A 16137-nucleotide genomic window follows, 5' to 3' on the forward strand; every position below is an offset into this window, starting at 1 on the left:
GCAGTGCCTCTTGACATCTGTACTATATAGCCAGCCTTATGCTATTAACCGTCTCCACTACACAACCGCTGCTGCAATATCCACGCTCTCAGCCATGCAGTCACACAGATCTCCACTTTTTTCCTGGCACAACCTGTACTTTTAAAAGTAGCAGCAGTTCTCTGAGCGGCGACAAAGCCGAAAAAGAGCTGGCACGGGGCGTAAAGGGGCCCCGGAGCCCCCTTGCGCAGCCTCGCACACATGGCCCACCTCCTCACCCTTCGCTCTCGCTGCGATGGGCCGCGCAAGCTGCCGGCCTTTTGGTGATGTTTTCTTTAAATATTATTTTGTGCTTTTGGCACGGGGGCTGGAAGCGTAGTAACCAGCTGGCACGGCCTCTTGCCTTTGATTGCGGCATTGATTGTGCACCACATGCCCTTCGCCTCCTCCTCCTCCTCGGCTTGCTACATCACTGGAGCTGATTGCGGTGGCCACTCGTAGAGAAGGTTTGGCAGCTGCAGGACCCAGATGCCAACTTCTTTCGGCAGTGGCCTGTGGGTGTCAGCTTGTCTCCCTCTTTGGCATTTCCTCTGGCAACGAAACCCGCTCTGTGGCAGCGTGTCGTCTGCAGAATGAAAAAGTTAGCACTGAAATACGTGCGAAAGAGCCATGGCGAGGACGGAAGGAAAACTCTTCAGAAGTTTGCATGGGAGAAGGAAGGTGCCAGCCTTTCTTTGACCCGGGACTTGTCCAAACTGCCTCCACCATGGCAGCAGCCGGCAGCAGTAGAGGTGGCTCAAAGGTCTGGGAGAGGTGGCACGACCAGCGGGGTCAGCCGGCTCCTTCGTTGGAATTGTCCCTCGGGTCTTGCTCGGGAATATAGAGATGGGTTGGGTCCTGACGTTACAAGCCACGGCCCCCATACACACGCCACAGCCCACGGTGCGGCATTGGGTGCTCTTTGGGACAACATTCCCGAAGGACATTGCATAAGGACACTATTCCTTACTACAAAGAAAAAAGTACTTAACATTCCATTGGGAAAAGACACATCCAGAATAAAGTTGCCTCCCAAACAAACCTGCCCACCAAAATAATATATATATATATAGCGGGACTGGTTTGGTATTTTTACAATAATTTTCCTCTATGTATTTGAAATTTACTTTTTTATGACAGAATTTTACGTGTCACATTAATCCAAAATATCAGTTACTAAGAAGTGAACATAACTGAATTTTATTTTGCACATAAATCCTTAAGAAAGCATAATACCCTACAAAACAACAACAAAAAAACCCAAAATGAATGCTAAACATACTGTTTCTTTAAATAATATTTTAAAGTACATTTCTCAGTTAGTTAAGGCCTAAAGAAGCATCTTTGCCTTCTTTGAGCTGGTAATACTGATTGTCAGAGAAAGGAAGTCATAAATGGAAACCTGATTATTTCCCCAATGAAACCGAGGGGGTTTTGCTGCCAACTTTAGCAACAAAAACCGAGGGCCTCAACCGTTTGCTCAGATAATTTGTGAATGATTACTTGTGCCTTTTACACAGTTAAAATAATGAGCAGATTGCAATCTGCAGCAATTAAAAACTCTGCTTTTCTCCAGCTCAGCCTTAAGATTGTATTTTATTTATTTATGAATATCCAATCCATGTTGCTTTTCTATGTTTAGCCCCCTGCACGAACTCTTACGCCACATCCCGAAGCAGACGTGCCGGGGGTTTGGATGCGGCAAATCCAAACCACCCCATCCCCAAAATGCTCAGCTCTATACCAAGGAGTTGGATTTAAGCAATAATGTTTAAATGCCATCATATCCTGTTGTTGATGTGTGCAAAATGGGCACAAATCAGGTTTGGTCTTGCCTTTCATGGGTGTAAATATTCCCAAGCACCACGCTGCGAGGAGTGAAGTCAGGCTCGCGGAGAGGTTGCTGTAGGGGAACGGTCTTGCTCAAATAACATGGCAATGTGGTCGTGGCCGGGGGTGAAAAAGCACAGGGAATTGTGTTTCTGCTGCTCTAACCACTTCTGAACACTTCCTCCAACCATATAACCCAGGCAATCTTCTGCGCTGGAGTAAACCAGCTCCTTTGGAGCCCACAGAGCTACGTCACACCAGCATCTGATCTGTTCCTCGTGCTTATGATAAACCAACTCTCTACATTTCATTTTGTTGTCTCATCTCTTAACATTTAAAGGGACGCAGAATATAGCTCCTAACTTGCCTTTGCTAAGCGGAAGTCCTCCCAGTAATGTCACAGCTGCTCTTTTTGTGTTCCTAGCACAAGCCCCGTGGACCAGGGACCACCTCTCCATTCTGTGTACTTGCACTGGCACACACAACACGGCTGAAAAATTTAGGGCACTCAAATAAATAAGTAATAATAACGCATCACAGCACTCCAGCAGAGGAACACAAGGTAACACCCGTCTTACTGGCGCCGCAGTCCTGCCTGCACTGAGGACAGCAGGACATCAGGAGGCAGGAAAGAGAAGGGCTTCCCCATCGCTCGGTGGCCCGAAGCAAACGTGGATTAGAGAGAGAATTCATGACTGCCAAACACAAACAGAACAGAACAACCCACAAATAAACAACAGCATTTATCTGCTTTAGGTAAAAAGAGGAGAGCAATAAATGCTGCAGGAGCTACGACAGTAGAGAGCACGTGAACACCAGGAAGTAAAAGGACATCACTTAAAAACTATAAAGATGTTCTTTGGCAATAGCAGATAAACAGTGCTACAGCTAATGAACTGGCTCGCTGGAAAGGCGCCTTCCCACAAAGCTAATGACTGGGAGCCTTCCCACGTCCTTGACACAGGCGCGACTCCTCTGCTTCATCAAAGGCAGGTTATGTGCAGTGGCCTGAGGAAAGCCCAGGGAGACCCTTCCTCCTCCACACTCAGGCTGCCCTGTCCCTGTCCCCTCCTGCCAGCCCTGGGGACGCTGTGGCGAAGCCCCCGGCGCTGGGGTCCAGGGGCTGGGACTGGGCAGTGGAAATCTCACTGGTTGCTACTGCAGGAGGAGGAAAACCGAGTCCTGTCATTTGGTGGAGGGTCCCAGAAGGGCTGGAGAAGGACTTCAACAGCATCTCCCACACTCACACACCTCCTCCCTTCCTTTTTCCTCAGGCGCACAAACATGCCCAAACGCCCATATTTAATACTTTGAAATCTATGTATATACACACATATGCTGTTATTTTTACAACATTTGATATAGATTGTTGAGTGTAACAGCTCTCAAGTAGAAATATTTTACCTATGGTGAAATAGTATAAACCTGCTCTGAAATGCCATTTTTCTAAATAGGGTCGTGGAATAACTGCGTGGCTTTAAAATATAGTTTCTAACTCTTAATTAACCTTGGAGTACTCCGGGAAAAGGGCAGAGTTTCTCCATTTCTGCTCCCCTCCGTGGCTGGGACCATGCCTGGGAACACAAGCCTCGCCACCCGTTTTAGCACAGGCGTAGGCAGGTCCTTGCCGAGGAGATGTCACGGTGACCACAGCGAAGGCAGGGAGAAGCTTCCAGCGAGTCTGAAAAAGGCAGGAGAGAGATTTCACACGCTGCCTGTGTCTTTGTCTTGTCACTCCAGCCCACTGCTCTGGAAGGGAGCGCGGCGTCAAGCACAATGACAGACGCTGGGGAGCCATCCAGCACCCACCGCCTCCCCGGAGCCGCATGCTGCCGCTGCTGAATGCCAGCCCGCGGGTGCCGGGGTAGCGTGGAACGGGCCCAGCATCCCCAAGTTTCGCATCCTCTCCTCTGCTCTGCAGGCTGCAGCGCTCGGGGACCCGCCGCTCAGGGGAGGGGACGTAGGAAATGAGGAGCACGGGGAGGGGGACATCACCGCCTGGGCCGGCGAAACGAGGTTTGGCTGTTTTCCCAGCTAATAGCATGCTTTATCATCCAAGCATTAATGCAAGAATTACTCAAATACCATGGGAGAAGGCACAGAACAGGTCAGTAAGGTGCTGGCACGGGAACCATGAGATTCGGGTCTAAGCCCCTTCCAGCCTGCTGCTGGTCTCCCATGTCATTCCGACCATTTCTCCTTCCCTGTTGTCTTGATTAATAATGGTTATTATTAATGGTTTGTACACTTGTATGATTGGTAGAGGAAGACACTGTCTGCTGGGGCAGAAAGCACAGCCACAAAGGAAACTACAGCAAGACTTATCAATGGCTGGGGCAGGACTCCAGAAAAGGAGTATTTTGCGGGGTCAGAGAGTTGTGGTATCCCTGAGAATTAAGGCATTGGGCTGTGTTTCAGGCCTAAATTCCCAATGGTCACTTGGAAGCGAAACTCAGTGCCTCAATAGGCTTTTAGGAATTTCCAAGGATTAGGTTTAATCAGTGATCTGAAGTAATTTAATATATTTCCAGTGCTCTCTTCTTTAATACTTAATGACTGATGATTAGGTTTGTGTATCAGATCTGAAATCTGCAAGTTATGTGGCAATTAATGTTTGAAGTACTCTGTAACTTCAAATATAATGATCATATTTGCAAAGTAATTACAGAATATATGTGACTAATAAATAATAACACTTAGCACTTACACAGCACTATTCACCTGAGGAGCTCTAAATGAAAAAAATCCAAAAATAATAGATGCAATTTAAATCATAGAATCAGAGGATGGTTTGTGTTGGAAGGGACCTTAAAGCCCACCCAGTGCCACCCCCTGCCCTGGGCAGGGACACCTCCCACCAGCCCAGGTTGCTCCAAGCCCAGGCCAACCTGGCCTTGAACCCCTCCAGGGATGGGGCAGCCACAGCTTCTCTGGGCAACCTGGGCCAGGGGCTCACCACCCTCACACCAAAGAATTTCTTCCTCAGATCTCATCTCAGCTTCCCCTCTTTCAGTTTAAGACCATTACCCCTTGTCCAACCATTACATGCCCCTGTAAAATGTCCCTCTCCAAATGGGAACCAGGTTTCAGGGTGGAGCTGGCCCTTCCCGGGGAATGGACGGGTCCTCTCCCTGCTGCTCTGCTTTGGGAGCTTGTCACCCACCTGCAAGTAACCCATCCATACTCAACAACAGCAGGTGAAATCCCAACCTGTAGAGGCAACAAGACCGCTTCTTTTGAAAATGAAGTGCCCAGTCCCTATTTTGAACCAGCCAAGGCACAAACAAGTTTGACGTGCAGAGGCAGATGTACGTGTAACTCAACGTACATCATTGAAAAGAGCGGGTCTACGTAAGAGGGACACCAGTCGGCCAAGACACCCTCTGTAAGCCATCGCTTTGGTGCAGCAGCTTCTGGCCGACCAGGCTCCAGCTGCAGCATCCCTCCGCCTCTCCCGGACAGTGCCGGAGGAGTGGTGCTGCTCCGGAGACACCAACGCCCCTCTGCCCTCCTCTTCTGCCCTGCAGGAGGTTTCAGGTCCATCCCTCCCTCTCCTTCCCTCATCAGCACGTGAGCTAGGAGAAAGGGAGCGATGTAACGTGGCAGGGTCCAGCCTCACTCGTTTCCATTACACGAACTTCCTCTCTGCTTAATTCCTGGTTGACCTTGAAGTTTAATTACGGGCTAAAAAGAACAGTTACGTAACGGAGGCAGCAAACCTAAATAAAACAAAACCAGAAGGGCCATATGCCACATAGCCCAGAAAAATCTAGAATCAAATTACACTCTTTGAATTATTTACAATATTTCTTCTTGCCAAATCTAAGCAAATATTCCACTTGTTTCAACTTCACTTTAAGAGCTTTAACTGTTTACTGTAAACCCAAGCACACAATAGCTCTTTCATCAAATATTTAACTGCACTTTTCACATTAATAAATATTACAAGGATATTTTTATTATAAAAAAAGGCTAGATGTAGTTTTCATGAGTCTTCTAGCTGCTCTACTGAAAATGAGTCTGAACAAGGCATTTCCTCTCAGGCCATGTAGTCTAGCAGCGTTTGAGCTACTGAGTAAATATAGCAAAGCTAATATTATTATTATTTTAATAGCAGTTTCCCACCACATACTGAAATGGAAAAACGAACAAGGAAACATTTCATAATCACGTATTGTGTTTGCTCAGATTTATTCATTGTAATATGATTATAAAATGCTATATACTCCTCGGCGTGACTGTTTGGTCTCTCCGATTAGGCAATTGTCTGAACACGCCTGTCCTTATTTTCAGCAGGGCGCAGGACTGGCTTTGTGCAACGGGAGAGCTTCCACCACAAAGGCCCAGCCCATCTTCAGGCATTTAAATTCAAGATTCAGATGACAGGACATGGATTTAGTCACTACGTTTGGAAAATGGTGACCACTGTCTCAGTTCCCTTATCTGGAAAACCAGGGTAATACTTGTTTGCCTGCACCGTAGGAACCTCCTGAGGGTTGTCGACATTTGAATGGCACCGGGAAGAAGTGAAGAAGTGATGTGATTAATCACTGTGTAAGCTCCATGCGTTACCGCGAGAATATGCCTGCCTTGACAAGCTGTGCTCTTGAAAGACAATGTAAAAAGAAAGAATGAGGAGGGTTGCAAGGAGAAAAAGGAAAGGGGAAAGAGAAGATGTAACAGATTCAACTAGTGGTTTCCAGCTCCACATTCCCAGCCCCACGTCACCACCACTGCAGTTGGTTTTGCATGCCTTTTGATTGCAGTACACTGCAAGGGACACGCATGGAACCAGATTAAAAACAAAAGCAAAACCAAAAAAAACCCAGCTCAAAGCGCTTTAGCACTTTTAACACTCAGCTCATTTCTCTGGTCCTCTTTCCAGAAAGAACTCAAGGGCCCAAAGGACTTTGTGCAATCTTTTAGCTGCAAAAAGATTTTGTTCCTTCAGAAGGGTGTTGTTCCAGAGGTGCAAAACAAGGTGCTGAAAAAGGGCTGGGGCGCAGAGGAACAGAGCACGAGTGAGCCCATTTCTGCTCAGCCACATGGCAGAGGCTGTCCCAGCTCCTGGCCCAAAGACAGTGCACGTATTTTCCATAAATAGCTGGTATTTTATTTATCACGTATTTCACACAAGTGGAGTTGCAGAATAAAAATACAAGATGCCATCGCAGCAGGACCTAAAAGACATCATCTTCTCCTAGGTCAGTCTCTGATCATTAGCTTAGACCATCCCACACGCTCTTGCTTTATCTCTCTCCCCAGCATTGTTTCTCCCTGCACCTTCCCGGGAATATCTGAGTATCTGTCCCATGCAGGGAGGAACAGGTCTTCAGTCGGAGACTGCAATCGCCACTGAGGTTATCTGGGATATGCCTTTTCAAGATGAAGAATTAAATGGTTTGGGTTGGAAGGGACCTTAAAGATCATCTGGTCTATGATGACTAATTATGACTATCCACCACGCAAATCAGAGGACCAGTTAACTTTGGAGAGACAGAGCTCTTACGGTATTTATTTGGCTAATAATAAATAAACCTCCAGCAACCTCTGTATGTAAAGAACATGGATATATACACAGGCCATTCAATGCAGAGCAGAAAGTCCATCAGTTTTCTGCCTGACCACCACTTTGGCTCTCTAGTGATGTGAAACCCAAACTTCTACTGTCTTTGCAGTTGGCAGAAGACTGTTTTCTCCTGCACCTCCATACTCCTGGTAGGTATGCATCCACTGCTCCCAAAATAAACTTCGCTCGAATCTAACTTGAGACAGGAATTGACAGCATGAATCATGCTGGTGCAAACGTCATCTCAGTAATTGGAACATGGATATATGCCTGTGGAAATTATAAAAGTAGCAAATAACTGTATTACAGAACTAAGGAGAGGAAACCTGGCTCTGCCAAGTCAAAGAACGCTTTACTTGGCCTTCAGTAATGTCAAGAGCTAGTCTCATTGCCACTCATTACAGCTGACAGTGTATTCTGCTTACTTCACCCCCCTGCAGATGGGCTCCATTGCACCTAACTTTAGTCATATAGGAGTTAGGCATCTGGTCTGAGCTCCTCTTCCCAGCTCCTCCTGCTGGAAATGGAAGAGGTGAGTACCTCAAGAAGAGGGGGATTCGGCACATCTATTTTCAGGAGCAGTCTTAGGTCAGGACAAATCACCTCTCAGGAGTCCAGTCTCTCTCCATTAATTATAGAGGGAACCTTGATTTTCTTAGACTAAACCAACTAATTTCCACATAGCCAATGACAGCTGTGATAAATCTGACCACAAGGGACTGTACAAAGATTTTAACTTTTACCCCCCATTTCAGTTACCTCCAAATATCTATCATTCTTTTCAAACTGTGATCAATACTGAGTGTCAAGAATTATTACTGAACTGGTGATTCTTTCTTTTATGGGCACGTTGTGAGAGATAGGCCTTAGCTACAATGCTTTGGAGCACCTCACATAATATTCCCATAAATATAGAATGAGTTGAATTATCCATACTGTATCCACATTTCTCTTCGCTATGACATGCCAAATTCATCTCCTCTCTTGGATCGTAATTCAGGTAAGTACAGGCAAGCCAGGAAGATGTTTATTTCATTTTTAATGACTCAAAGATGTCTTGAGGTCCTTCTGGTTATTTGAGAGACAGTATTTCTCAACCGCTTTATTTTATTCATTAAGCTAAGCTACTCAGCTTCCTTCTGTGCTCCTTGAAGTGCTCAAGAGAGTCTGAAGAATTAAAAAATGAGGTTCCCTCCAGACGGCATGTCTTCATATATATTTTTATAATCTGAAAAAAACCCAACCATTGAGTTTGCAGAACCATGTTAGGAAGTAAAGCAACTGTAATTCAGATTCTTCATGCTTACAGGACACAAGTGCTTCTTGTTCTGTATTTTCTGTCATCCCAGAGCTCTCCCTCAGCCATTTTGACCAGGCAGTCCCTCTCACCACCGGCATAATCTTTTGCCTGACCACTGCCGGTTGGGTTTGTCCCATTGCCAGCTGGGGCTGTTCCACACTTGAGCCCATCAGTGGCTCTTGCTGGGACCTTCCCACTTCCACTGGCTCAAGATTCACAATAACAGGTGTCACTTTAGCTGTTCCCATGTATTTTGACCTCCGTTGACTTTTCTTGTCCAGGAAAAGAGAGCACACAACTCCTTTTCTACCCTATTTCAGAACAGGAAGATAAGCAAGGAAATTCTTCTGCCACTTCTGCGCCTTCAGCGTTCTCCAGCTGAGGTTCTTCATACCAAGGAGTCTCACCTCGAATCTCAGTTCTCTTTTTTGAGGCGAGCCAGTGCTGCCCTCACCAGCGTATCCCATATAATGGGGTAGTCAGCAGGATTTATACGTATTTGCAATATAATTTCAGTAATGGCTTATCCTGCACAGCACATCCTGAAGTAAAAGTGTTTTAAAGACGAAGCTGAGGTTTAGGTTTGTACTCAATGAGAAGGAACTAGGGGGAAGGGTTCTTTTTTTACTTGGATATGAATACTGAATGTTGGAAAATATCAGAAAAATCAAGACGATGTATCTTGTTCCCCCCTCAGTAAGCCAAGTCTAAGTCTGCATATGAAACAAACGGAAGAGAAAGCCACATATGAAGCCTTTATTTGATGAAGAAGTGTTTCACTCAGGGAAGTTGATACAACCTCTATAGACACCCTTTGGTACAAATAGAGATAAACCAGGAAGACACTTGACAGAGGAGCAGCTTGTGGCTTATGAAATCAGTCAAGCTGGCTATGATGAGCCAGATCCAGAACACAGATGAAATTTGCTTAAGTGGATCTTTACAAAAATGATAACTTTACAGTCTTGGGAAAATTCCCGGAGAAAGGGGAACACTGCTATCACGGTCACAATGTCAGCTCCTTCAGGTATCAGCAAGGCAGGAACAGACGTGTTCTCCTGACCAAACCCCTTTGCGCACCTAAGGAAAGTGCCAAACAAATGACGATGGCTACTGAGGCGGGTGTAGCTCCAGCCTGCAACATCTGAAAGCAGTGCTAGCTCTCCCCTTCCCCCTTCTCGAGTCTTTCACCTACTTGGCTGTGTACCAGAAAGAGCCCGAACAAAAGTGAGAGACCCTGAAGCTCGAAGCCACTCTATAGTTAGAAGCGGCGCTAAGATTAGAGAGCGAGAAGTGTGAGATAGCTGAAAGCCTGTGAATCGTGCTAAGGATAGAAAGTTAGAAGTAGGAGGCAGCCAAACTCGATGCTGAGAAATCAGAAGTTGAGCACTGAAGTTGGATGAGATTTATGGGTAGGGAACATAGCCTCTTACTGCTCTGGAGGCAAGGTAGTGCCTAGCAGCCAAGGATGTTCTGCGAAGCCACACTGTTCGGATCTGATAGCCTGCTTCCTAAAATAGGGATTATATCACATCTTTTGATAGAATGCGCTACGCACGTAAAGGACCAGAAGACCAGAAAATATGCTTTTCTTGCCCGTGGCTCCCAGGGAAAGTCCTGTCTCCCTTGGGCGCTCTAGACAGAGCCGGCAGCCAGCCAGGTTCCCATGCATTTGGGGATGCTCTGACTTACTGCCGCGCTTCCTCAGCCAAGAGATTTGCATTGCACAGATCTGCCTCTAGACTCCAGAAACAGGCTAAGTAGCAAACTAATGAAAAGGAAGGGGGGAATGATGGTACCTCTATTGCTGTTACCTCTCACAAGCAGCAAGGAGTGAACACCGTGAGTTGGCCTTATCCTCCAAACCCAGTTAAAATATGCCATTGGCCAGTGCAAGTCCTCCAACCTGTTTCAAGGTATATCTCCAGAGCATCATGCCATTGGAAAATGAATCCAAATGCTGTCCTAATCATATTAAACACCAGCACCGTAGCCTGGGAAATGACAGATCATCTGTGATGAAAAGCCAGGGGTCTCTTGGATCTCGCTAAATCTGGGGAAATCGTTGCTCAGTATATTGAACGGTCTGTAACCATTTAAAACCCACCACAAACGTTAGCAACAGAAAATGGTGTAGAACCAAGAGCTCAAAAATTAATTCTTACCAAAAAAAATAAAAGCCTGAGAGGTGTGAGATTTTTTTGCTGGTTTTAATCCCTGTTAAAAATCAAAGCCTGTCAGTCAGCGGCAGTCAAGTACAGCAGGTCAGAGATAACCTGGCAGAGCAGATCAGCGAGGAGAGAAAATACGCGTTGGACCTGGCAGCACAGGCAAACCTAGCAGCCTCCAGTGGTTCCCATAATTAAGAAAGACAGGTGGGAGCGAAGCTCTGTGTGGATGAGAGGAGGCTCCGCGCCACAACCCTGCTCGGCCTCTACGTACCGGCTATCTTAAGCAGGCAAAATATATATAATACGCACGGGCTGTATACGAGGGGCGCTGGCAAACCTCTGCTGGAAGCGCCTTCTCAGCAGAAATCTGCATTCAGCGCAAACGCGGGGCTCTCGTGTGGAGGCCACACACTTTTTAAACTGAACAATGCAGCAGCTTTTCAGATCATGGTCAATTAAGTGTTGGCAAGATTGCATAACTTCATCCGAGCTGTGGATGGCCATGATCAGCAGCAGCTGAAAAGTCGCCAAGAAACATGTGGATTTGTGTTGTAAAGGCTAGAAGAGGCGATTTTAACCATTAAAGTGCAAAAATGTAGAAGTAGAGCAATCAGGATTAATTACAGAGACTATGAGACTGGAGGAGTGAGTGGTAGTAGGAAAAGGAAAAGGAGAATGCTCTGCAGATCTTTAAAGATAAAGACCCTTCCTTGCCCAGTGGTCTTTTCACAGCTCATAAGACAGGCTTGGCTATGAAAAGATTTGCAAATTATTACGTGAGTTATACAGAAAATTCCAGTGCGTTGCTCCTCCTTTTATTGGGCTCCATTAAAGGTGTAAACCCACCCAGTAATTCTGTTAAAGGCTTGTGAATCAGCCTGGAGCTGGTAGGAGAAGCCTTGTTGGCAAGTTCTGTCCTTGCTAGCTGCAATTTTAACAAGATGTTTAAATTGTTGACTGAGGCTCCAGATAGCGGATTAGGAAGCGTGCTTTGGCAGGTGGGAGAAAGCAAGGGAAAACTGCCTTTGCTTTTTTCAAACGAAAAATCTGAACTTCATGTGAACAAACGCATTCAAATGAGTCATACCATTGTGTGAACAGTAGGTGAAATATTAGTCCTGAAAGCTCTTGCCTCTCTCGGCTAGCTTCTCAGGGTGACCGGGATACGTCACAGGCAAGGAGTACAGAGCAGAAGATTCATTGCATATTGTGCCAGTCCTGTGCTTTTTCCTCCAAAAGAGGACATCAGCCCATCTTTGAGGCTACCTTTCTTAGGCAGGACATACCACATGGTGTCCCAAAGAGTAGTCTGGGAGCCGATCGGCCCAATCCATTATCACTGCAAAGCGATTGCCATCACAGCTGGCTTCCATCGAAGCCACTAATGATCTTCTTGCATCAGCATCATTTATGTCAGTGCATGACATGCGACTGCCAAGTTACGTACTTTATAGAAATATAAGGTTCTGTGTATGAAGAAGCTTGACCCAGAACTTGAGCATAAAGCTCCCAAATTTTATAATAGATTAACGGTCTGGAAACAGCAAGTACCAAAATGGTGAATGGTGCAACGGGGAGAGCTTTCAGTCTCCCTTCTAATTACACCGAGAAAGAAGATCACCTCGGGTAAAGGACACGTGGCGAAAACTGGTACCTGCGTGGGGCTGGAGGGACCCCAAGAAAAGAACCTGGGTGTAAAAGCCCACAGGTGGCCTCAGCCCAGCTTCTTTTTTCTGAGTGCAACTGGAGGATGTAAGAGGTGGGATCCCAAGCACATCATTAGGAAACTGCCTAACGGGCTGCTAGCTGGGTCACCGGATAAGGAGACAGAACTGGGATCTATTCTGTTTCTCCTCGGATGCTTTTATAGCAAGCATAGCTGCGTTGTTGGGGTTTTGAAAATACATCATTTTAGTTAACCTTTTCTAGCTTGTTGAAATAACTGGTAAACACCAAAGCAGAGCAGTTCCTTAAAAAATTCGGCTCATTCCTGTAATAGCTCACACCCCAAATGGTGTTTGGGTGTTTTCCAGAGTAACCAAATAGGATACCTCTACTTAGCTGCTGAGCTAATTCATGAGTTAATGAGGCAGAAACTCTGTGGAAGGAGCACTTTCTGCTGAAGAGCGTTACCCTTGGCTAGCCTTAGTGCAGTGGTGAGCGCCTGAACCCCGTCTTGGGGTACACATCACACCTGCCATCTTCTGCAGCAAGGGGCTGGGGCTACACCGGGACCTTCCCCATGCAATCTGGATGTTTGAACGTCACCGCAAGGGTCATCCCCATGTGTAGATGCCCCAGTGGAGCGTCAAGGCCATGTTTTGTTTCTGCAGCACTTTGCACGTGCCAAACCAAAACCCCATTAACTTGAGTCACATGTGAACTCTCGGTACTTCAGACGTGGCCTCTCGCATGAATTAGTATCACATGTGCTTTTTCAAAAAACACAGAGAAAGAAAGAGATTGAAGACCAGCTTTTCAAGAAATTAATGACCTGCTTTGGCAATGTCGGTTTAAGTGAATTACCAGCTTCCTACTCTCTGCCCCTGTCATTATTTTCCAACTTTTGCACCAAAGGGGACAATGTCCCCAGGCAGCAGTTTCCTTCACTGCACAGCTCTGAGCTCTGAACAATATACCTGCGTGGGGCAGAGTCCTTGGCAAAAGGAAACGACTCTTGTGTGTCACCTGGGGTATCTCTAACATGCATAGTTTTAGCTAATTATGTGTGTGAAATAGATATATATATGTATATGTTTATGTATACGTAAGTATGCATGTATGCTTGGGAAAAGTCAGCTATCCAAAATCCTACATGCCTCAGCAGATTTGAATTACGATTACAACAACTCAAAGGTATTGGAACGGGCAGGAACAAAGACAGTCATAAGACCATGATTTAATTTTGGAAAAATCAAATTTCCAGTTGCACTGAGAGGCAAACTAAGTACCTTGGATCTCGCAAAAGCCCATGAATCAGATTTTGGGTTTGTAAAGCCGTACCTAAAACCAGAAGTATTTTGAATATAAATTCCAAAGTTTGGAGTAGGATTAGATAAAATATTCTAATGTAAGCCCACGTCTAGTTAATGGATAGAGTTCTCCTTCAGTATTTATCTTTCTGCTGCTCTTTCTTTATCGCTACTTGATCCCCAGCTAATCTCTACTTCATAACTGAATGTTTTCTGTGCATATCTTAATCAGCTCTGCCTTCCAGGTCAAAGATCAGGGCATATATTTTAAAAGGGTATTTCAGACTAGAGCAGACACTCAATTGTTACGGTTGCCGTATAAATCATTTATGGAGAGAGAAGCTTTCTGGCTAATTCTCAGAGATATGCAAATGATAACTTCTGCTTGCTGCATGTTTACAATGCAATAACCATAAATGGAGATAAAATACGAAAAGTCCACGTCCCGCAGAGGGAGGGACGGGCTGATCTCAAATTAAGGGTGGGTTGAAAAAGAACAGATAGTTTGCAATAAATATCTAAACTTTCAGGGCAGGTTTTTTGGTTGTGGTTTGTTTTTTTTTTTCTTTCTTTCTACAGCAGCACAATACAAGGAAACCACACAGGAACAGCTGGATCCCAAACATCCCTGTTTTCAGAATATATGCACCGAGATATGCACACAGTGCTGCTCTGGGGGCTGCTGGTGGCTTTTCAAGCACGGAGCCGAGTGAGCACCGTGGGAGGGCTCGCAGGCTGTTAAAAGGGAATCTCTGCTGTTCCTGCAGGGCCCTTCAGCGATGGTGCAACTCTGCTCCCATTGAAGTCACTGGGAGTTTTACTTCAATGGAGCAGAGTTAGGTTAATGCTGAATGTTTTGGAAAACACCATTCCCACTTGCCAGCCTGAATCCTCTGAGATCTTCCCATCATTAGTTTAATTCAACCATAAATGTTTGGAACAGCAGCCAAGGGATTAAAATGATCAACAAAGTCAATTGCTTTGTTTGTAAATGTTCTTTTGCTTAGTTTTCTGCAATGTAAAAGTTGTTCTATGAACCTTGTTTTGACTCATTTAAACCCCATTTAGTAATCCTGCAGGAAAGACAGTATTTGTGATGTTAGTGTGATATCTTCCTCCTAAAAACATCCCCTGCCCTTATGAACTTCTAGTAGCTTGTCCCAGATTGGGCTGGTAAAGGCACTTTTGTTTTACAGACGTGTGAAGCGCTCATATTTCAATAAAGAGTTTAACAAAAAAAATGCCAGAATTTTGTTCTTTTTCCAGAGTTTTTGAAGATGAAGACATTGAAGCTTTTCAAAACGCTTGGCATAGCATTTTTGGAAAGGTACATTAGCCTGCTTTTGAATTTCAGAATTGACTTAGTCTCGAAACCTCACATGTATTTTCATACTCTGAGGCTCAGAGAGAAATAATGAGCAGGTGGAAATGCCAAAAATTATCTGAAATGAAAAAAGACTAATTTTAACTGCTATTCAGAAACCTGCAGAGATCTGTCCAGGTGAGATTATTCTTGGTTTGGATCAACTCTGCCCTGTTACAAACTGCTACATCTTCATTGGTGGGTAAATTCTATGGAAGATACTGCCCTCCCCCCGCACGCCATTCCCGTTAGTGTGGTGCTGCCGTCGTGGTCTTCAGCCACCCCACAGTCCTGCCGCGCTCACTGACGGTGCTTCTGGTCCTGCAAAGCACCTCTGGGCAGCAAATTATGGAGCAGAGGGTTTTGTCTTTCCCCTCCTCCTTCTCTCTGAAGGAGGGATGAGCTGGACAATCTACTTGTTGGCTTTACAGCAGTCTTAGGATGGACAACTGCACCCTGAAACCTTGGCTTGTATTTCTCCCACCATTCCCTGGCCACAACCACAACCCCCTGTGCTGGAGAGGGGTGTCAGATCTCTCCTTCTTCATCATCACCTTCCACCGGGATAATTAAATCGTAAACGCGGCTCTCAGCTGGGCCAAAAAAGCTTTAAAAGCAGAGGCCTGAGAATCTGCCTCTACCCATTTTCCTTTTCGCTCGATGTGAACGCTTCGCAGCCAGTTGATATTCCCCGCTCTCTTTGTGATTGATAAATGTGCGTTTGTGCACAGGTGATTTTTCCACCTCTCTAGTCACACCAGCTACTATACCTCCCATTGAGGTAATGGAGAGCATCCACTGCTTATCTCTGAGCAGCACATTAAACAAAGCAACATAATGAGCTGCATTTTGTTGAGGGCTCTCCAGGTCCCCCAAATCCTTCTCAAATGTTATTGTTTATAAAATGTTTGATA

The sequence above is a fragment of the Rissa tridactyla genome, chromosome W, assembly GCF_028500815.1.
Source record: "Rissa tridactyla isolate bRisTri1 chromosome W, bRisTri1.patW.cur.20221130, whole genome shotgun sequence".
Taxonomy (NCBI): domain Eukaryota; kingdom Metazoa; phylum Chordata; class Aves; order Charadriiformes; family Laridae; genus Rissa; species Rissa tridactyla.